At 43.8% G+C, this 23,169-nt stretch overlaps 1 protein-coding gene across 16 annotated transcripts in view; it reads left to right on the top strand.

The window, feature by feature from the left end:
- The window catches only part of FOXP1 (forkhead box P1), a 390,108-nt gene that overhangs the window by 177,127 nt on the left and 189,812 nt on the right, over window positions 1-23,169 (top strand). Inside the window, exon 1 of one of the 16 annotated variants that reach the window (XM_074836026.1) lies at window positions 16,422-16,470. The exons of the other annotated variants lie outside the window; for them this stretch is intronic. The gene's annotated coding sequence lies outside the window, so the exon portion shown is untranslated. Of the gene's footprint in view, window positions 1-16,421; window positions 16,471-23,169 lie in introns of those variants that run through there. 16 annotated transcript variants of the gene reach the window in all.

Here is a 23,169-nt window from a genome sequence, read left to right as displayed (position 1 = left end):
AAAGTTGTGTTAATTGTTTACGGAAACAAACTTTAGGGAACTGATTTCTGGAATTATGAAATTTGAATTTATTTATATTTGAAAATACCTTGTTTAAAAGTAGCTCAAGGGAACAACCTCTGAAGAGGCTAATTGAGCATTTTTGTACAATGCTGAGCACAATGGGGCTCCTTTTTTGTTTGTCCTGAGGCCCTGCAATAATAAACAAAATTACTACTAATAATTGGGAGCCTTGATTTGAAGTCATGCTGACTGCAGGACGCAGGCAGTGTCAGTTTGCAGTAAGTGCATCAAGGCTGACCTTGAACTTGTATCTGCTGATAACAGCAGTGCAATAGCCCAGTTGTATCTGAGAGCGTGTCGTAGTGCTCAGCGCTGCTGGTCAGCTTTGTCGGTGATTCTTCTCTCCTTGTCTCGTGGCCCTTCTGTGGCCAAAGTCTGGACGAGCCAGGCTCTCCTGATGCAGAGAGTCATCTCGGTTAGCAGCACAGCAGATCCCCCAGCTGCTCTTTGTGCCAGGAAAGCCGTGCCGAATTTTGTAGGGGAATACGAGAAGATAAATTCGTTGTAACAGAAGTGATTATTTTGGCTCCATTTTATTTCATGTGGTATGTTTTCTGTCTCCTCTACCACTGTGCATGGGTGTGTCACTCCATTCCGTTTGTACAGCTTCTTAAATGTGTGTGGTATCATATCACGCTCTGGTCTTAATACACCAGCAATGGTAGAAGAGAGTGTATTTGTCTGGTTATTTGCTATTGGAAGGGTTGGAAATTTGCCTGAAAGACAAACTGTGTGGCAGGAGATTACAAGACTTTTAGTTTCCAAATCTGATTTTTTCCCCTGCGAATTTTTCTTGCTCGCTCAAAGACAAGATCCGTCTTGAACAGTCCTCGACTGAGGTGGTGCTCATAGCCACGCTGGAAAACGTCCTGTGGCTTGCAAGAGCAGCTGCTTGGAAGGAGGAGAGTTTTTCAGGAGCAATTAGGGTGCTTTCAGTTCTCACCCCATCTCACTTCATGCTCACACACAAGTGTTGGTGGGTCATGTTGACAGCATGGTCTTGGCACCAGGCATTTAACGAAGGTACTAATTAGTCATGATGCTTCTCCACCACAACGGATGGTTGCAGGTTGCCATCACAAATGTTGCATCGAAGAGATCATCTCTGTATTTCATTTTGTGTCTAAGTGTCAAAATTTGGGTAAGAGTTCATGACACTTTTGGAGGCATTGGACTGCTCTTCTTGATGGTTCTAAAAAATAAATAAATGCCGGGAAAGTAGAAAAAGGCCAAACACCAATATGTTAACTCTCTGTTGTCCAGTGTATTAACTCAGTATTGTCCTTCCCCAGTAGTCTGGCATCACAGATGTGGACAGAAATGTGAACTCTCACCTCAGAAGTAACTAAGAATAAGTGAAATTTCTGAAAGGCAGTTTTTACTCCTTTCTAAAATTGGAAGCATGAAGTGGAAGGTTAATAAGAAGAGAACCCTCTGAACCTTGCGGTTAGACTCGCATTTAGCCACCCAGCAGAGGAGGGGTGAGGGAGCCAAGCCAAAACCATCACAGAGAGTCCAATCAGATCACTGTAGGCATTCTTGTTTTGAAAGTTAGTAGGAAATGGTTTTCTTAGGAAAAAATGGATTTGATGTTCTTTTTTTTTTTTTTACTTCAGGAGCCAGTTTTCTGATCTCCAGTAAAGATGATGAACTTGTACTGGCCTTGAATTTCACGTCTCTATTTCACTATTTTTCATGAGCTGCAGTTTGTACGTTTGTTGGCAAATTACATGTTTTTGCAATCCTGCATGCCTCTTGCCTTTTAGGAAAGAAGGAAGAAAGGAGGAAGCTGTGTTGCGTTTAAATGTTCTTTAGATCCCTTTGCATGTGCTTTTGCAGATTGTTGACCGCTCTTGCTTTGTTTTATGTGTTTGTAGCATTTTTTCTTACACTTTGTGCAATCATTAACATTAATGGGGATTTGTGAGTGTAACAAGAGGAGAACATACCCCAGAGTGTATTACTTAATTTCCCTTTGAAGTGGAAGGAAGTTGTCCAATTGGCCATATGCTGTGATTTGCCGTCCTTATGAGTATTTTTTGAGTCCTTGTAGAGTAGGTTAATCTCTCCTAGGGAGCCTACGATTAATCACATTGGATTGTGTGTGGCATAGATAGATAGATGCCACCTTTAAAAGTGCCACTAAGTTTGTGAGGCACCTTTTCTAAGCCAGGAGCAAGAGGTGCACAATACAAATGTACAAGAACCGTTTGCCTCTGCAAAAATTGTGCACTCACATGATTAGTGAGGCATGGTATTAAATTATTTGAGCTTTGTGCATAAATATATACCGAGAGAAGCCTTGTTACTGGGGATTTTGAGCATAGTTTCCTTCCTTATGGGCCAAATACTCCACTGTAGATCAGGCTAAGAGTATTTTGGTGGAGCTCTGCCCAGGCGTAGCAGCTGAAGAGCTGGTCCTCCTTGCGTGCGTGTTGCACTGTCCCACACCCAGAGAAATGCCTCCTCATGTTTTATGGGTGGACTTTGCAGCTTGATTGAAAATAGAAACACAGTAAACAGCAACTGTGTCTCAGAAATATCCCCAGCAACACAAACTGTCGCTATTTCAGCTTCTTTCCAAGGCCCCTTCTTGGGGGGCTGATCTGCAGCTATATTACAAGCACTGTAACATAAGCTGCAGCACCAACCCTGGAAAATCTTGTAGTACAGCTAACAAATATCTGCAAAACCTTGTTTGTATGTATGTGTGCTTATGTTTAAGATGCAAACTTGTATTTGAGTGTGCTCGGCTCCCTGCAGTATATAGCTGCAGAGCTATTTCTAAGATCTTGGAAGAGATAGGTTTGTAGTCTGATATTTTTTTTTTACTGTGTTTTTCGCACCCTGATGTTTATTAACATCTTCCCTGATGTCCAGTTACAAGGGATGGATGCATAAAAGTTTACATGAAAATACATTTCTCTGTAAGTGCTCTCTCCCTGTGATTCCTTTGCAGCTTTAAACCAAAACCAGTTCCATCCTGTTTCATCCTTTACCCCTCAGACCTGGTAGAGAGGAGGGATGTTTTGCTTTTGTGTAAAATCCACCTTGTCCTTTCCATTTTTCACTCTGGTTTGCTTGTTGATTTGAAGTAGTGGGTGTGACCAGCTGTTAGAGTCCTGTTGGGAGCCCACTGCCAGGGGGAGCATCCTGGCTCATCTTCAGGATAACTGGAGGCACAGCCCTGACTCCTTCTTTTTATTCCTGCTTTTTCCCTCTGAACACACCAGCACATCCGAAAGTCTCCTTGTTGACCACTAGTGACTGGAAGCACTGAAACGTGAACTTAGAGTCAAGGGCAATGATTTCCTTTTCTGCTTCACTCTGCCTGAGCTGGGACCTGTAGCCAGGCTCTCTAGACGTGGTTCAGTGCATTCGGGGACATGCTGGACGTGAAGGATTTGCCTATTTGCTAAAAGAGCTGCTTGCAGCAGCCAGCAGCGCTTTGGGGTAGTTGCATTTTCCTCAGCAAAGAGTGAAAAGAGGGCAGATGGGAATATGGAGGGCATCTTATGCGTTAGACTGAGCTAAGAAAGATGGGAGGGCTGAGCTGTGACTGATTCTTTGTCCCTTGGGCCATCTCTGGGAGAGCAGTTCACCTCCATCTTCTTGCTCCCATCCCTTTTTCTTAACGGTTTTGCGATGCTCTGTGAGTTTGGAGACACACCTGCAAGCCAGCTGTCTTGCAAGGGCTTCATGGCGGACAGGAATTTTGTCAGGAGTTTATGTCCTTTCTCATCCAACTTAGAGCTAGCTAATGAGGGGCTGTAATAATTGTTTCAAAGCAGTTTTGGAAGAGAAGCTCTGTTGTAATGAGTTTAGTTTTGCTGCACAGCCACCCTCTGACCTGCCTTGGTTTTTCTACTTTAATTCTGTCCCCTGCCACAGCTGTAGTCTGTAATGCAGATCTTCACATCCTTAACCAAGGTGTTTAAAACTGATGAGCAGTTTTGGAGCACCTAACTTAGGGACAGTGAGATTCAAGGATCAGTAGATGGATTTTGGGCAAAGCCCTTGTTCTTCATAGCAGATTTGGCTAGTTGGGTTTGCTTTGGTTTGGTTTGCAAAGGTGACAGGGAATATCTTGATCTCCCTTTTTAAGGGCCTTTGTCCTGCTTTTAAAAGACAAATGTACCCAGATACTGCAGTAAAAACAGGCCCTACCCAGGATGATTTGTCTGATTGCTTTCCCTGGTGGAGCTTTTCTCCTCTGCAATGCAAATAATATGTTTGCAACATTGGATATCTTAGCTTGAATATGTGATGTTTCCAAAAAATGGTTTGATACCATGTCTGCTGGTCAGCCAAAACTCGTCAAAAAACAGTTTGAACATAATGATGAGTAAATTGAGCTGAAAGACTGTTTCTTGTCTCTTCTCTTACCTCATCCCAGTAAGGTCCATAGGCTGATGCAGTGCCTTGCTGGAGCTCCAGCAGGTCCTCGGGTAGATCGGGAGGAAAATGTGGGATTTGCACTAAACCACCTGAGAAGGAATTATTGCCAGTACGCCTAACAGCCACATTTAACCTTTGGTACGTCATCGTAACACACAACGTCTTAGGAGTGTTAATTATTATTTCTGGTACCCTAAGCAGAGAGTGCGTACTGTCATCTGTTGTGGAAACAAATCAAAAGACAGTCCTTTCCCTAACCAGCGTAAAAGGAAATATGTTTTCTGCTTAATTTCTGCTTAAAAGGGAAATGATTTTGAAGGACTCCTTTTTTTTCTATTGTTACATTTTATTTCTCTTCATCCTCCTTCCCTAGAATGTTCTGTGTATCTAAGTCCATCAAAATAATGGTAGCTGGGAAGGAAGGAGTAAGGTCAGGTGTAAGTTCCGAGTGCATATTTTCAGCTGCCCTCCTCAAAGCATTCTGTTTTCTTCAACACTGAGTCTGTTCTCTGTGAATCAGACCTTTTGTAGATGGAGGAACCTCTCTGAAATGTCCAAGGTTGAGAAGGTTTTTATGTGTGAATATGGGTGTATGCCACTGCACATGTCCATTAAAACTGTGACTTTTGTGATTATTATTAACATTTTGTCTTTCATGACTATTTTACACTAGTTCTCTCCAGCGATTTCTTTCTAAAAGAGTTCTGTTGCAAACCATTCATGTTGGTGGGCTCGGCCACTGCTTCCTTGTGGTGCAGAGAAGGGAAGAGGGTATGACTTTGCAGAAACATAGGGTTACCTCCAACCACAGAAATCAGGCTGTAAAAATGATGGATATCTCTCTTCTGTCATCCATAGATCTGATGGTTTTGTATAACTTATGAATTAAACATTTGGGAGTTGTATATGTATTTTTTTCCCTTTAACAGTCACCAAAACCGAGGCAGATAAGCCATTGAATAATTTTCAGTCATCCAGTAACGTTGCAGCAAGTTCTGGGAGCAGATCCCTGGAATGTCTCTCTTAAGAGAAATGGCAGAATTGCCATTAGCGTTAGTGAGATCAAGGTGGCACCCCGTGCTATGCCTTAACCATGAGACTTTAACCTTCAACTCCACACAGAACAGACAGGACCTTTACCGCAGAGGTCTCATCGGAAAGATCCTGCCAAAGTAAACAGCGTGACACTTAATTTATCTACCTCAGAAACATGAAGGGCTCAGTCGACCTGATGGGATCTGTGGTTCCAGGGAGTCTAGGTATTTAAAACCTGATGCTCAGCCTGCTAAGCCATCCCCTGCAGCTTTCCTTAGTGCATAAGATATGAAAAAATCTCCTGTCCTGCAAAACAGATATTAAATTGGATACTCTTTCACCTTGCCACGATAAGAAACGCGGCAGAGAGAGGCAGGAAAATGGAATGCTGCTTAGAAAGAAAATATATTTGAATCTAACATAAAAATTGGTGAGATAGGAGGATTTTCAGTGCTCGTAGCAATACCCTCCCCAATGAGTTGCTGAAAATTCAACTCTCCCTGTAGTTTTTGCACTGGATTGTGAATAAAAATGGTTGTGATTGATGAAGCGTTTGGTGCCTCACTGTAAGTTGGTCAAGAGGGACTTCTAAATCACCCAAATGAAATATTGCATTATCATGAACAGTAATATGTAACTGTTAAGTATGCCGTTGCTTATCATAAGCTCAAGCTACTTTGGAGCTCTACCCAGTGAGAAATCTTTGCAAGCATTGGAGCAGAGAGACTCTGCGCGGCCCGGCAGCACCACGGGGCTGTGCCCGTCCCTTCCTGGGTGGGACACGCCGAATTTGAAAGGACTGAGGTGTTGCCCGCATCCTCGCGGGGAGTGGGCACGTCAGCTGAGGCAGGAGGGGTTGCTTTCAGGTTTTGTGTTTTAGAGAGGCTGGAAGGAGGAAAAGGCAGTATGTCTTTGTTTGCTGAAGGGTATGGACCCATTAGTCAGATGTGGAAAGCTTTAGGGAAAAATTACTCCCTCGTGCATGGGGCTTGTTACATAGTTTTATTGAATATTGGGGGGGGGGGGGGGGGTGGGGTGTTGCATAAAGTTTTTTACTGTTTACTGTTCTGTGCATAGGATAATATCCGAGAAAAAGAAGTTGACGTTTCATGGGAAACCAGCAAAATAGCGTTAAAAAAAAAAAGTCATTTCTACTTTTCTTTACTGACACAAAGAAAGAGGCTGCTGTTGTTGCTATTTAAAAAAAAAAACAAAAAGACTTTAGAGTGACCCACACATCCTGTTGAAAAGCCCTGTTTTTCCCAATACAATTAAATGCCAACCCAGTTGGACTCAAGTTTTCTGTGTCCAGAACTTTCCACTAAGACCTTGCAGCTGTTTCTCAGAAAAGGATTAGAGAAATAGAAGCTGCCTGGCTGTGTAAGAACATACTTTCTTACTAAGTAACTACTTACTAACTCCTCTCTAACGCGGCCTTAGGATTTTCCATGTTTTGGGGCTAAAATGTGGAAACGGTGAGGGAGGTGACACTGAAGTTGGGGATTTTGCCTTGGACATACATACACGACTTGATCTCAAATTGGTTGAGCTTTGGATTGGTCTCCAAAAACATCCCGAAGTGGACTAAACCATCTAGTTCCTCTGTAGTGGACAAAAAAATGTATGCAACCCCTGCCATGAGACAGGTGACTGCTCAGGCAGTCATGGTTCATTTCTCTCTGGCCCTCTTGTCCCTGTCTGCTCATTTTCCTGCTTCCTGAGCTGGCGATGTCTCCTCTCTATTCAAATCAGGTGGCTTCCTCTACCCCTGCCCGCCAGCTGGGGGTCAGAGAGGAGAGGAGGAGGAAGGCAGCAGGTGGGGAATGGTGCCACTCACCTACTTCCCACTGAAGTCTTTTACCTGATTGTTTTCACCTCTGTGCTCCAACACGTGGGAGCTCCATGGCATCTCGAAGAAGTAGTGATCAGGGTTGTTCACCACGGTAGATCAGCAGTGTTCCCTGTCTCTGTTTTCAGGAGTATCTTGGAAGTTTTAGATTAATCTTTTTGCCAGAATTTGGCCTGTGGCAGAATTCTCAGCAAGGAATAGTTCAGTACAAATCGTTAAAATTCAGCAAATTTAATAGTGACTGAAAACGAGGTAATTAATATGGGACATGGTATTGGGTGGTGCTAGTGGTCACACCTGTAGGATACTGTATGTGCGCACACGTGCACAGCACCGGGAGGCTCTGTACAAGTACCATGTATCATATTTTAAAATACTAATGTTCTAACCAGTGTGAAGTTAGAGAAAAGCCTTCCATGTGTGTCAGGGGCTTGGATCCTGTTGGGGTGAAGTAATATTGAATAGGAGTCAGAGGAAGACTAAGGAGAAGCTCTTCCCTTGCACTCACGTGGGATGTGCTTTGCTGCTCCCTCCCTCCCAAGAGTGAAGTCCTTTGACTTGGCTCCATGCCGCCTCTAAGGTTCGGAAGAAATTCCTCCTGCTCCTGCCGGTTTCATTGCACGGTCAGGTCAGAAGGTTGATCTTCAGTGGTAGAGGAGGGGGAATTTTGTCGACACTAGCAAAAGCTGCTGTGCAAACTTGCATCTGCGGGCATTGGTTTTGCAGCCGGTGTTTTTGTGCCAGCGCAGCGAGGCTCAGCAGCGTGGTGGCCTCTGCGTGGCCGTGGCCAAGGAGCCTCCATCTGACAGTGTGCAGTATTTACAGCACGGAGCAGTCGATCCCCCCCGTCAACAGGAATCTTAACTCATGCACCTAAACTGAAACAGTCATTAAACTTTTATCTGAATAGGAAAGCTTCACGTTTTCTTGACAGAACAGATTCTGTGGCTACTAATTTATGGCTGCAATTTAAGAAACAGACGTCTGTCTGACATGTGCCATGTAGTTCAGTAGGTCACCAGTGACATCATACTTAAAATCGTTATCTTTGCAAAATGTGCATTTTGTGTAAAAGCTTTTATTTATAGTCAGTCATTAAAATTGAGATCTGATATTTACTTTTCCTCTGATTAGGTTAAAGAGTGAATATGAACAAAAAGTACCCTCCTGTTGCCACCAAGCAGTTTACAAACTGTGCTATTCACATGCAGCCTTTTTAAAGGAATTACATTAAACCATTATGGGCTTAAATGGTATGTGTTAGTTAATACATTTGTGTTTTCACTGCTAAAGCTGGACTCAGCACCAATTCATGTCCAAGGGGTGTATTTTATTTCTTCCTGGTTCTTTACAGGTTCTTGTCCTCATCACAGAGCGGGTAAAGCCTGTGTGTTTTGTGCTAGAAGTGTTAGACTTGCAGAGAAGTGCTGCATTACCGGATTATGAGACTTTTGGAGGGGTTGGTGGGTTGCCTTCGTTGGTCTGAGGTTACAGTAGCAGGAGGACTGAGGCAGTCTGGGTTCTTGTCCATGTGTGAGCATTTTGCTGGGCCAAATTCTGAATCGTCCTGTTGCCCAGCCCCTGACATAATGTGTGTTCTACCCAAGACAGGGGGACTGCTAACGCAGTAACGTGCTTCTCTGTAGAGCATGAGCGCTGCCGTAAGCCACGTGAGGTCCCCAAAGGACGCGCACTAAGCTGCGCAGTAGGGTGTCATCACCAAATCACCTGTGATCCACTGAGCCTTAAAACTTACTGGCCTTGTCTTACGGGGCAACACAGACCTAGAGCCAGAGACAACAGCCCTCATCAAGGCTCAAGTTCTTGGGGTGTCCATGAACTCTTCTCCGACGTTCTCTCATCCTCCCCTCCTGCCATCTTACCTCTGACGTCAAATGGCCCTACCTGCAGCCACACTGAATATAACGTTCTGTGAGTGCTTAAAAATAGTGAACGTGAGTGCTGGTAACTTTTCTACACCCGGTTTCTCGGTGGAAGTGCCAAAGTGGTACAGGGTTCCCCCAGCCCAGCACAACGGGCTCGGCAGGACCTGAGCCCCCTCCGTGGGGAGCCCAGGGGCTTCTCCCTGGGCTGCAGAATGCTGCCGTTCCTTGGGAAGGTTCATGAGGGGAGAGAAGAACCCTTCAAAAGCGAGTGGCTGTTTAATAACTGTAATGAAGATGATTTTTGATCAAAAAATATATATTACCAGTTGGCTGAACTGCACAGTGTACTTTTTTAATATTAGATAGGGCTGGGTTGGTTTTTTTGCCCAGATCTTACTGCTAAGATCACTGTCCCATTTCAATTTTTATTGAAACAAATAAACCCAATAAAAACACTTATGCTGAGAGCTGAAGCTCCACAATAAAAAAAAATAAAAATTACTCTGTATTGAATTTATTGATTTATTTATTTACTCCAACTGGAAAATTGAGTATTGTGTTAATGTATTTTATAAGAATCACAGTGCTCGATGAAATGGCTAATTTATTTTAGCGTATACATAAATAGCTAGCAATTTTCAGTGAGACAGCCTAATGAAAATGATGCTATGAAATTGTCTATACTATGAGGAGTGATGGAGTCAAGTTATTATTGGTTGAGTGCTACGACGTAGTGAACTGGCCATCATGTCTTTGAACTTTTGAACTGCTACTTGGTTGTGTGATTTATTGATTTTGATATCAGCATGTTAAGTTAACTTTTTATTTTTGTTGGGGGGGTTGCACATGCGGCATAGATGAATAACGTGCTGTATAGTTGTATAGATGTTTAGGTTCAACAAGACGGTTGAAAAATTTAAAGCATGTTAACGGAGCAGGCTTACGCCATGTGGAAAGCCAGAGAGAGATGCTTGTAGGTACCATTAGATGTCAACACTGATGTTCTGATTGCTGTGGATTAGCCGAGTACGAGCGCATTTGGCAGGGTAAGTGTGCATCATATTTGTCGGAGAAGCGTTGCCTTTGTTCTAAATTAAGCGTGTGATCTCATAGCAACTTTGTTTGCCTATCTACCTTAAACCTCTCCTCGCGGTGTATCTTATCACACCGGTGCCTGGTACAGACAGAGAGCATCAGCGATCTCTTTTGTCAGCCCTTTCCAGAGGAGCGCTCCATTTTGCCGGCCATGGAGCGGCGGAGGATGCTAACTGGTGGTGCAAACAGCTCAACAGCTTGTGTTGGACTGTTGCACCAGAGAGCTGCCCCGATCTGCTGTCACCAAGACGTGCAAACTTCTTTCATCTTAGAGCCGTAATTCCCTTGCAGGCTGGCTGCTAGTGCTGAGCCTCGGCACGCAGCGCTCGCCAGCAGCTGCCTCATCCCTCGGTGTGAGGAGATGCTACACTTGTTGTTCTTGGTAATTTGCTTAGGACGTGGAATCGAGGTACTAAAATAATATTGTTCGACTTAAAGCATTTTCCTACCGCAGAACTTTTCTTTCGACTGTGCTGGTAGGGGAGCCTTTGCATGGCGACTGCTCTGAGCTCTGTTTCTGATTAAACCGAATAACTTGACACCTGCATTTTACAATTTGCTTAAAGTGCTTTATCCTGTAAAACTAGCGATCTCAAAGCTTTAAAGCCAGCAGACTTGCGGGGCTTTGCACAACTTAGCTCATCCCACCAGTTCGCTGTGATTGTGTAAAACGCAACTGGACTTTTCTAATCTACTTGCCCCCTGCTCTCAAAATCGCAATTTTAACACCTACCCTCCCCAGCCCCGCTCACCCCCTCCTTCTGCCGTCGGTCTCAAAAATGCATGTGAGCATTACTGTATTATTTTTTTTTTTTTCAATGATTAAACTGACATGTCTTTATTTGGATGTTAAAGGCGCTCCCCCTTCTTTTCCCACTGTGACCCAAAACATTTTCAGTGAGCAACTGGGAAGCTGGTACCACTTGCCTCTCCTCCCCTTTTTCTCCCCCCTCTTTTTTTTTTTTTTTTTAATTGTTAAAAAAGATGGCCTGTTTAAGCCACAAAAGAAAACTAGTGGGAAAAGGCTAAAAACAGGACTGACACCAACACTATTAGCTGGGAAAAAAAAAAAAAATTTCCATTTCATTGCAACTATGTTATTGTTTACTTTGCCATACACATCCTAATATGGTTACCTCCCTGTCAAAGCGGCCGAGCCGGGCTGAGGGGCCCCCTCGGGGAGACGCTTCCAACTGCTGCTCAGACAATAAGAAACAAACGGCGCAACTCCACAAAAGGGCTGCCCGGAAAATAAGTGTCAAATAAATCCTGCAGAACTCTTCCTTCCCGGCACCCGGCCCCCCCCGTATGTAACCTGCGCGGTGCCCGGCGGGGCTGGGGGCGGCGGGGCGCGCTGGGCTGCCCGGCTCTGCCCGCGGATCATCCCGCGAGTGGGGAAGGGGACGGGGGGTGGGGGGGTGGGGTGGGGCGGGGGGGGGGGTGGGGGACAGCGCGGAGGAGACGGGGTGGGGGGGGGGTGGCCCGCGGCGGGACGGCTCCGCGCCCGCGCAGCGCCGCGCGGTGCCAGGTGCCGCCCGGCGGAGCCCCCCGGGCCGCCCCGCTGCGCGGCGGCGGCGGCTCCCGCGGCGGTGCCGGTTGTTATCTGCAGCGCCAGAACAAAGGTAGGTTGTTCAACTCCGCGCTCCGGGGGAGGGACAAGTTATTTTTGGAGGGTTGTCTTCCCAGTGCATGACTGGTTGACCTAAAAGGAGAAGGGGAAAAAAAAAAAAAAAAAAACCAGCCAAAAAAAAAACCACCACCCAACCAAACCACCACCAAACCCCTCGGTGGAGTCGAGGAATGAGCGGGCGTGCAGGGGAGCAGCTTTATGGAGCGTAGTTTTATTTTTATGCAACTTAAAGAAGCCGGATCCCCCTCCCCCCTCCCTCCCCCCTGTAAAATGCCCTGCTATTTCTAGAAAATCTGCGTTGCTAAAATACTTTAATCTGTGTGCTCTATTTTATTCTTTTAAATATTGATTTATTTTTTTTTTTGCATTTCTGATTTTATGTGCACATATTCCTCTTAGCAGCTATGAATTTCTATGAATTCTAAATAAGCTTTTCTAGGGATGAAACGTGAGGGGTATTTTTACACGAGGATTTCAACTTTTTGGTTGACATAATCTGAAGGTACCGCAGCCTTTTCTGCAACTGTCCAAGTGCTTCCGTGCACTGCGAGGAGTTATCACATTTCTTAAACCATCCCTTTATGTCATCTTTTTTGCTTTTTTCTTTTCTTTTTTTTTTTTTAAAGCCTGTATGTTATTCAGCTTCAGTGGATGCTTTTCTTTTCCTGCAAACTGAAATGCTCTTTGGTTTTGCTGTGCTTCTCTGTTTGTTTGGAAAATGTAGGAAAATATTAATACAGAGCAGTAAAAAAGAAACAGTGGTGCGCCTTCTGTTCAGGGGAGTCGGCAAACCTGTCCACTTTTATGCCGGGAAGTACAGAGAGCAAATCCATAATTCAGTGCAAGAGCAAATGAATTCACAGTGATAGATATGATGGGTATTATGTAACTTAATAAGAAATACATTTTTGATCGTAGGAGCGGACACTGCGCTTGTAGGTATAAATACCAAATCTAGGTAAGTCTGTGGAAGAGCACTTTTCTTCCAGCCTGTATTACGCAGCATTGTCTTCAATCCCTTATTCTTACAGGATTTCAGAAGGGAAGCAGCTTCTTCCTAAATTGAGTATCATTCAAAAAATCTTTTAAATACCTGTTGTGTACTTGGTTGCTTAATTGGTTCTCCCTCTTCCCGACTCTGCTGCCTGCCTTCTCAGTTATTATGGGATCTCTAGATTATTTTTTTTTTTTAGGAAGCCTGAGGTCCAGAGCGAACCTGGATAGCTCAGCTGTGCTTCTCTTCTTTTTTTTTTTTTTTTTTTTTTTTCTTCTCCTTAAAATATTATTTCTTACATACTCCTGGAGATTTCTTTTCTCTGCCTTTTTATTTATTTTTCTGGTGAGCTGTGCGGCCTGACCTGTGCTAATCAGAAACTCTTTTTAAAATGTAAGACCAAGTCAGATAATGTAAATAAACTTTTGTGTCCACAAACTTTTATCCTATAAAACTGGGATTTATTTTTTGTAAAAAAATACATTGCAACTCACTAGTGGTAAACACAGATAAATGTGTTTTGTAAAATCAAAGGGTGTCTTTTTAAACACATTTCTAGTTTTTGCTTTTTGGGCCATGTAGGGGATGATAGGAATTAGTAGCCTTTAATTAGACGTGGAGATATTCACATTTTACAGGGATTTATGTTAGAACATGGAATGGCGGGTGGCTTGTTTCCTCATTATGAATACTCCCTGCACATAATGAGGTTCATCATTAGTTGATGGAGTGAATTTGCCCTAGCTCTACCTTGAAAGGCACATAATTTACATACTACTTCAGAGCTTAGGCTTTAATGGATTCCTCGATGAATAAAATGAAAAGCTACTTTCTTTAAATTTTTGAACAGTGTTTTGATAATACGGATTTAATAAGACATTCAATTTCCTTGTTAAGTATATTTGAAAGTGCATTCCCAATTTTAGCCCAAAATATACTTCCCCATGTCGCTTCCTATAATATTGGGTAATACGCAGTCAAATATATCAGTGTAAACATTTTGGGGGACACAGAGGGATTGTTCTACTCTGCGTGTGCAAGGTGGCACTGGGTCCTCTGGCCTGGTTCCCTTAGGGTTCCTACCAACCCCAAGCGTGCTAGAGCTCACCTGTACCGGTAAAATACCACGGAGTGGGCTTGCTCCCCTGTTAAAGCTCACTCTGCCTGAAGAGTGTTTTAACTGTATATTTACTGTGTACATTTGTAGTGATGGATCTATGGAAATGTGTCGCTGGCTGTCAGGCTGACAGTGACAAACCCGCTGGTCCCACCTCCCTATTTATTTTAATGAGACGAGAACAGCAAAAACTTCTCTGGTGCAGTTCCACCTCTGAAACTGCTGCGAAGATATGATTAGATTAGAGTAAATTGAATTGTAGACTGCCTAATGTGTTATCATGTCATCAGCTTACTCCAGCCCTGGTCCACGGGGTAGAGTTAGCAAGACATCTCCTTCTTCTTCTTCTTGCTCCCTTCTCGCCCTCTCCACACGTGGGTGGGGGCTGCGGTGCTGTGCCCGTCCCGCGCGTGGGGCAGGCTGGGCACGGCCAGCACCTCTCCCCTCTGACACTTGCCAGTGTGGTGGAGGAGTCGGAGAGGCAGAAAATAAGGAAGCGAAGGCTTGTTTTGATAGAATGTTTTATTACCTGAAAACGATGAGCATATATTAACATTAATAGAATAGTCTGTGTCATTCTTTTTTAAGCAATTTACCTCCGCTGCAGACCTGTCTGCTTCAAAATCTTTCTCTGTTCTAAAACATATATTTGTTTAGGGAGTTTTCATTGAAGTGTACATGACAATTACAGCTGTTCATTAACAAAATTGGGTATTTGTTTTAAACTTTAACCAATCACTTTGATATGCTAATTATGGTGTAATTTAATTTGAGCCCTGTAATGATGATGCCGTTATTATGGACATAAATGATGCAGTTAAGCTGAGAGTAATCTCATTTGCATACTGTACATGCCAGTAAATTAAGCCCTTTCTTCGACTGCTTCAGCTTTAATTTTCCACTTCTTTTCACACAGCGCCTTTTCAGCCAGTCTCTTATAAGCCCACTTTGTAATAGTGCTGATGACTGTTTGATGTGGAGAGTTGCTGCACCACAATAATGCAAGACACAAGATGTAACATTTAAAGGATTCATTATCTTACTGAGTGTTGCTTTAAGAAGCTGGGATTAACAAGGATGGAAGTGTCCTCTCCGTGGAGCTGCGTGGGTCTTCCCAGAAACAAATGCAATCTTTATTTTTCTGCCTTTTTTCTTGGTGTACCCTAATAGTGGAAGGGATTCAGTAAGGCCTCATGGTGTTTCTCAGGAACGAGCCAAAACACCATCGTAGTCGTGTAGTGCAACATAGAGGGTTTGACCTTCTCTGTAGCATATTCTGTGATGCTCCACTGTTGCAGAAAAGTTCTTGGATCCATTTACAATATTATAGAGATGGGAGATACCAGGTTGTTTCTCAGATTGGGTATGTGGGCTCCGAATCTATCTGCATAACGTACAGCGACTCAGAATTGAAGTCTGCATTGTTGGGTTTTTTTCATTCTCTTTAATCCTTGGTTTCTCCTTTTGTGGACCCTACATGAGTTGAACTTCATATCTGGTTAATTTTGAATTTAATTTTAAAAAATGGTGTTCATACATTGTTACGCCTGGCCATGCTAGTGAAAACCTGGGTTTCAAAAGAATGAAAGTCCCCAACACCAAGCAAAAATGAACTGCATAAGTGCTGACTTATACGGTTAATCTTTTCCAATTTACCATGTTGTCATTGAGCTGAAGTATTCTCATAACACTGTGGCATACAAAGAAATCATGTGAAATAAACAGGGCTCTTTTTATAGCTGCTTACTATTATGGTTAGATATTTTCATAGTTTAATACCTCTGGAAGTAAAGCCTGTCTCAAGTTTTTAGCAGCAGTTGGCCTCTCAGAAAGCCATTGTTGTGTGGGTAACCAAGTTAACTAAAGATCATTATTAAAACCTTGCAATCCTTTCCTTACACAGGGTCCCATGACCAAAAATAGCTTGTGCAGTTGCCCACAAGCATGCAAGTTAATAACTTCCTGGGTGAATAGTGTAAAAACTGCCGATTTCCAAAGCACGCACGCCACCCCTGCCTCCACCCCTTTACAGTACGCAGCAAACAAATGGGAGGGTCCACTGTTTACCAACTGTCCAGCATTTAACGAGACTTCAGTTTTTATGGTTCTCGCCTACACTTGGTCTCAGTTCTGCATTTCTCACATGCCATTTTGTTTTCCAGCAGCTGTTCTATGGTAGCCTGACCATGCAGGCGTGCTGGCTGTGGCCGTGCTGCAGCAAGGTGCTGCCTGATGGCGATCTAACTGCCCTGCTGAATTTGTACCTCCCATTTCTGGGTCAGTAATCATTCCCAACAAGCCTACTGCTCTGGCCACCAACTATGCTGGCATGTAGGATTTCAGTTCTCCTTGTATACCTCTTCTACGCATGACCAGTGCAAGGAAGAGCATCCACAGAGACAGGTACAAGTACAGAGTGTGGTGTGGGTCTTGGCTTTCACAGAGCCTTTGCTTTTTACCCATAACACAAGAGTTGAGATGGTGGTGTATGCCAGCCAGTTCTTCAGGGTGGACTACATCAGAGTGCAGTGTCAAATCTTGGGGCCCACCTCTGAAGCAAAATGTGCCCAGAAAAGGAAAGGCTTCCCTAGTTCTCTGAGGCTGTTGGCCTAGACATGGGGTTTGTACATGAGTGCCAGTGGGAGACAAAACCCAGCAGCCGGTCCCTTGCCCTTTGTGCTCAGAGCCCAGAGCTACTCAGGTTGCTGATGAAACCGGCTACAAGCTGACTCCACCCAGGGGCACAGGGAGAGACAGGGTTTCTCACAACACCGGGCAATCCAGACCAAGCTCTCCCCAGGAACTCCAGAAGGTCAGAAATACTCTAGTATAATGTTAGAAAATTTCAGCCTTTAAAGCTCATGTAAAAAGATTTCTCTACTTCATCTATTTTAGCAGTATCGCTGTGGTTCAACCCTTTCTCTTTCTTCTAAAGATAATGTATGTGTTGCTTTGGGATGTCATAGGCTACAAAGGAGGTGGTGTGTCTTCAGCTTTTGTAGGAATGAGTATGCTGAGCATCTCTCTCTTGGGTCACAGAGAGATTTCTGGCCAAGCAGACAGGTGACAGTAGGATGGACTGAGAGGTGGGGTAAGGGAGTCTCTTTTGGTGCTTTTTAGTGCTTCATGGATGTAGCGATGACACAGTGTGTGCAGAAACTTCAGTGATAATCTTCTTGGGAGATAAAAATATTTCTTCCAAGTGATTTCAATACCTTGCCCTTAAAGAAGATGTGTTGTAAGAGTTGTCTTCACAAAGGAGGTTTCAGGCATAGTTTGTTGTCCTCCTTTGTCCTGACAAAGCACATATCCTTCCTCCCCTCCCAGGACCTTTGAGTTTATTCTGGATAAAGAAACTTGTTTATGAAGAAGATTTTCCCTGTATCATTCTCCCTCTTTAATCTTTAATTTTTAGTAAGTTTCTTCTTCCGCAGTTCCCAACATACGAACCTTTTCACCCAATCAGGTGGGAAATTAAAAGCAATACCAGTTCAGATGATGTACTGTGCAGCCCTCTTTGAGCGTTTCTGTGTAATTCAGGATTGCTGAATGTGAAGTTTTTCACATTGGTAATGATAGTTCTCTGCAGAAAGTTATTTCGGGGAGTTTGGAGCTTCATGGGAGATGGATTTCTCCTTTTACAGCTTTGTTTACAAACAGCTTTGTTCTTACCCTTTTCCAGCAAAATGAGTGTTTCTTCACAGAAATACTTATGGTTGAGAGCAAAGCCACTGAACCTCTCTCTAGAATTATAACTGCACAGATTAAAGAGTAATTTATCATATGCTAATATACTTACCCCATCAAAGTCATGGGCGTCAAGACACAGAAACAAAAATAGACCTCTGATCTCTATCTCTGTAATGCTTTTCAGCATAGAGTCTCTTATTGGTATCAAGAGAAAAAGCTCTAGGAATTTGTGATTGTATTTACCAATAGCTGAGGATAACAGTTGTCTGTCACTGAAATTACCCAAGTGCCAAGCTGCTGCCCTTCCAAGTCTGACTGAACCAAGTTGACTGCAAATTTCAGAGTGTGAAGAGTCCCTGTTCTCGTGCTTGTCAGTTTGTTCCTATTTGTTCCATCTTTTCATGGCTGTAGATGGTGGACAGGTATCTGTGATGAGAAACCCTGAGAAGTACCCATAGATGCTTCGCTTTTCCAGTATGAGAGACCCTCCTAGCAGTTCCTGGTGGCAGGCGGCTAGCTCACCTGGAGAGCATCCTGAAAAGGGTGATGTTTTGGAACTACGGGTGAGTCTGCCTGTTGCTACTGGTCCTGAGCGTACACAAAATAAAACAGTACAAGTGAAGTAGCTGTTAGGGTTTCTTTAATCTGTAAGCTTTTAGTTCTCCTGGCTGCACATATCCTCTTCCAGCAGCAGTTTTTCCTGTGACTGGAGAATATGAATGTCTGTCTAAACTGACTGAGTGGACAAAGCAACGTGATGAAAGCGTACTGAACAAACATGCTTCAAGCAGAAGAGTGAAGTCTATCAAGCCAAGCTGTTAGTAAGAGGACTTGGGATAAACCACATGCTCACCCCCTTCCTTTGCTCCTGTTATCCCTGTACCACCTGAGGATTTACATGGAGCAGCATTGTAGGTATGCACACACAATGCGGTCACCAGCTTCTCCCTGCGACCTATGCCTGCTTCAGGTGCGAGTCTTCAGCTCTGGTTGTGTTGAATTTGGCTTCGTGTTGGCTTCTCCTCCAAATAAAACACTTACCCTGAGGATGGCCTTTCAAAAGACCATGTTCTTTTTTCCAAAGAACTGCAAATTCTTGAGCTGGGCTGCTTATGTAGTTTCCTGAGACCATCACTTTGAGGAAGCTGACTGAAACAAATGCTGCTTTCAGGTGCGTGGCCTAAATCAAAAGCAGCTCTGTTTGAGTTCTCTGAAGTTGGTCAGGGTTTCACCATTATTAACAACCATATGGTCCCAGGCAATGGTCTTCTGTTTTGCACGGGGGAAGGGCAGTGTCTGCTGGCCCTGTACTCTTCTGCTGCAGGGATACAGCATGCAAAAGCCAGCCACAAGCAAGGAGGGTTCCTTGATACAGCTCCAACAAATGCGTGCTTGGTGGCCAAGGCCAGAGGTGTCAGAGATGGGACAACCAGTCTTGTCCTCCTTGCACAGATGCCTGTGCAGTAGAGACCGACCTGGAGGCAGTCTGCCAGCTGGGAACGCTTGCCTGTTTCTTTGCAAACAGAATTTACCCTTGGACTTTAGGAGGAGCAAGAAGGCTATGTATGAAAAGTTTCCTGGGCTTCATGCTGAGGTAGGGCTTGCAGTGTATGTTCAGCAAAGCTTAGAGACCCGTAGTTCAGCTCTTCCAGCTGTGGGATATTTCTTGTGTTCATTGGTGTCTGCTTTTGCAAAGGCAAGATTGAATCTGGGTGGGTGTGCTACAGGCTGGTTGAAGGAAACCAATACGAAGGAATGAGCCGTCTTTCCCAGTGAACAGGGAGTTTTACATTGCTTTTACAATGAAACAAATATAAAAAGGAAGAATGAAATGATAATAAGCTAAATTGGTGCCAAATGTATGGGATTCCATGTGTGTGCAGTAAAGGGAAACCTAGCTCCTGCAGTTTTCCCTTGGAAAATGACTCGTTCTGTGTTTAGAACCCATGTGCAGGATGACCATATAAATGTGGTTAAACGGCATAGGATTCTGATCAAAGGGGCAATTACGAGTAATAAAATAGGAAATATAATTATTGCTACCATTTCAGATCTTATAGCCAGGGAGAATCTTAGCAGCTAGATGGAGAAAAAGCCTTAACATTAAGAGAAGAAAAGAAGAAAACCCCCAGATTTCAGCTTGTTGGGCTCTATAGAAAAAGAGAGTTGAAAAATAAAGATATATTTCCTAGAATCTCTGAATTCCCAAATAAATAATAATTAGAGGAGTTGCGAACAACCTAATTGGTGGCTGAGCTGAATCACAGCAGAAACTGAATTACCAACTTCTGCACAGGAAAATTTACCAAAGTTGGAGCTGTAGCTGGGTTATTTTCACCAAATGTCCAGCACATATGCTGCGCTTGCTTTTATTGTTCACCGTTATGGTGTCATGTCTCGCTAGATTGTGCTTTGCTACACACCTCCACCCCCTAACAAACTGGCCCTATATATGCATGTAGGCAGAATATAGGGAATTAAGCTGTGTGACAGTGAACTTCTGGGGTTTTTTATATGCTTGACAAATGTTTTTTAAACATGGTATAAATACATTGTACAGTAGAATTGAAGTGTTTGAGGGGCATATTTTACTCCCAAAAGAAATGTGTGTATTTTGGCTTCATATTCCTCTGTATTTCCCCCCCCCCCAAAAGAAATATTTAATATTTTAACGACACCTATGTTTAGATAATACAGGTTTGGACAGTATTCTCCTCTGTATGTTACAGAGTTCCTACCGACACGCCTGGACAAACCTCACCACCTAAAACCCTTAGGCCAGATTTTGGCATTCGGTGTCCTCAGAGGGAGGGATTGTAGCTGTTAATCCTGTAATAGTCAGATTCTTCAAGGTAGCATCTTCTGTCCTCCCACGGGTTAGATTCTCAGTTTTACCTGACTGCATGAATATTTCTTTTCAAAGGCAACGTAAACCCTTCTGCAGGCTCCACTCATCCTCGCTTCCCCTCGCTGGGTCTTGCCCGGGCACTTCTCTTGTTCTTCGACCTTTTTGCCATAGCCATCTTCTTCCTTTCTGATTCCTTGGAGAAAATTCCTTATTTGTAAGGGTCTATCCCTCCTAAACCCATTCCCTATGCTCTGCTCGCCTTGCTACAGACGCCTCTCCAGAGGAAAGGTGAGCCGGGCTGATCCCATCGCTCTTCAAGATCACGAGGTCATGCATTCGGTCCCCTTGCAGAAATGCCAAAGCCTATCTAGAGTCAGACGTGTAAATGTTGTGCTCAAAAATAATAATTAAAAAACCAATCTGGTGGCTGAGTTCTCTGGAGGAATGGGAACGTCAGCGGGCGTTGGCTCTCACCTGTTTTGTTACGGCATTGTGTTTTCAGTGGCTGTTTATAAGCTCCAGATACTTGGGCTGAAAACATCTTCCTCACCTTGTTCCCCTCCCGTGGGTGGGCGAGTGACTCAGAGGCACGGCAAGGGACACGGGCACCTTACCCTAGCTCCCCCCTTGACTTTTCCAGTTACGTTAGCTAGGTCACTTGGAACCAGTAAATGCTTCAATACACATTTGGCCCCATCACACCCATCCACGTGTTAAACTCGCCAGTGAATGGGGGCTTTAGCCTCCCTGCGCCCTACAAGCTCCAGTAGTAACACATCTACTTTATAGAGCTGTTGTAAGCCCTAATTAACTCACAGTTGTGGAGAAACTTGGTATCTTTCAGATATATGGGCCCTAAGAAATGTGAGCTTTTGTTTTTCATCTGCAGGGTAGAAGCTTTCCTTCCCCCCATGCAGCTGAAGCTCCGGCCACGTTTCAGCGTGGCATCGCACCTGAAGTCTGTGGGCTTTGTAACGCACTCGGGTGAACTGCGCTCACACGAGAGGCTTTGAACACCCCCTCCAGAAAAATGCAGGAAAAACATTTTGTTTCATTAGTATTTGGGGTGGAAATATGCTGTAGATTAATCCTCTTTGGAAAGAGATTAAGAAATGTTCTCTCCTCCTCCCTCCTCATGTAAGAGTAGGTAATGTTTATTCTTTCTTTATTAACTACAGACGTCAGAGAAAAAGGACTGTTGCCCTTTGATTTTATTTACAAGGCAAAAGTGAAAACTTGTTTGATCATATCATGGCTGTTTAGCTTCAGCGTAAGAGTGGAAGGGAACCTGTTTCCAGGTCCTATCATGTCTAAATATAATTTTTCTTCTATTTAGTTATCTCTGAATTTTAAATGCAACATTCTTGGCCTTACTTATTTGTCAGGTTGAGTGAAATTGCTTCATGCTCTGCTTACAGAAATAAGCTATTTAAAATGAAATTGTCTCTGAGAACTAAGGAATTTTTGTGGCTGTCGACTTTGGAGTCCTGATTTTTGTAGAAATGATCCACTCTGGAGCAAAAGCCGTTCTAAAAACTTGCTTTGCCTTTCAGTGAGTCAAGAGGAGGATGGGGCTTGATGGCCTCTTGTTAACTGTCGTGTTCTTGGGCAAGACAGGTTTTTTCCTTGTTTCTTGCAGACCTCTCCTAATAAGGTGTAACTTGCTAGAAACAGAGGATTACTCACATGAGTTTTGCTGCATGCAGCCAACATGCTCACCTGAGCCAGCCGTGCTCAAAATTGCCCATGATGCTCAGTTGTGAGAGCAAAGACCTCCAGCAGCCGTACACCCTGCTGTAGTGATGCCAGTTGTGTAACACTCATTTTTCAGGGATCTCTTTGAAAATGTTATTTAACAGTATATATGAGTAGTTTTCAGCTGCCTGATGATTGCCGCTAAGAGAGTAGTATGTCAGTTCTGGGTTTATTTGGTGATCTTTTTGCTGCCGGGTTTTACTCACTGTTTTGCCATACGAAGCTGTTTCTGTATATACCATCGCTTAAATCTTACATGTGGCTATGTGAGCACAGCAAACTGAAGAGCCCGTTCTGGTGCTGAACAACAGGGATACTTCGAAGGAAAAAACACCAGCAGGGGCATGGTGTCCCCGGGCAGATGGGGTGGAGAGCTGACCTTATATCTGGGAGATGCTGTGTGCATTCCTGTGCATTTTGGTACACAGGTTCAGCTTTCCTGGCACCACAACAGTTCCTCTCTCCCACTTACCTGCACGTTTTCCCTGGCAGGTTCCCTGCATTTACTGTCCTAGAGGTAGGTTCAGAGGAGAACACAAAAGCTAGCCGTTTTGGAAACTTCGCAGTTTATACTTGGCACCTATCAAACCCTGAAACCGCACTGTGCCTAACTTGAAAGGCTGGAGGCTTTGCCCGTTTCTAACGGTTCAGTTTTTGCCAGCGGCACTTTCTGCTCTTAAGTATTGATCTCTTTTACACCTTAAAGAACTTAAAACTGGTTAGGAAGCTTTAATTCAGTGCAGTGATCATTTGCCTTACTTAAATATATGATGTAAAGAGTAGATGATGATCTAAAGTTGACAGGAAAG

The sequence above is a fragment of the Strix aluco genome, chromosome 11 (assembly GCF_031877795.1).
Source record: "Strix aluco isolate bStrAlu1 chromosome 11, bStrAlu1.hap1, whole genome shotgun sequence".
Taxonomy (NCBI): domain Eukaryota; kingdom Metazoa; phylum Chordata; class Aves; order Strigiformes; family Strigidae; genus Strix; species Strix aluco.
This window is presented reverse-complemented; position numbering and strand designations above follow the sequence as displayed.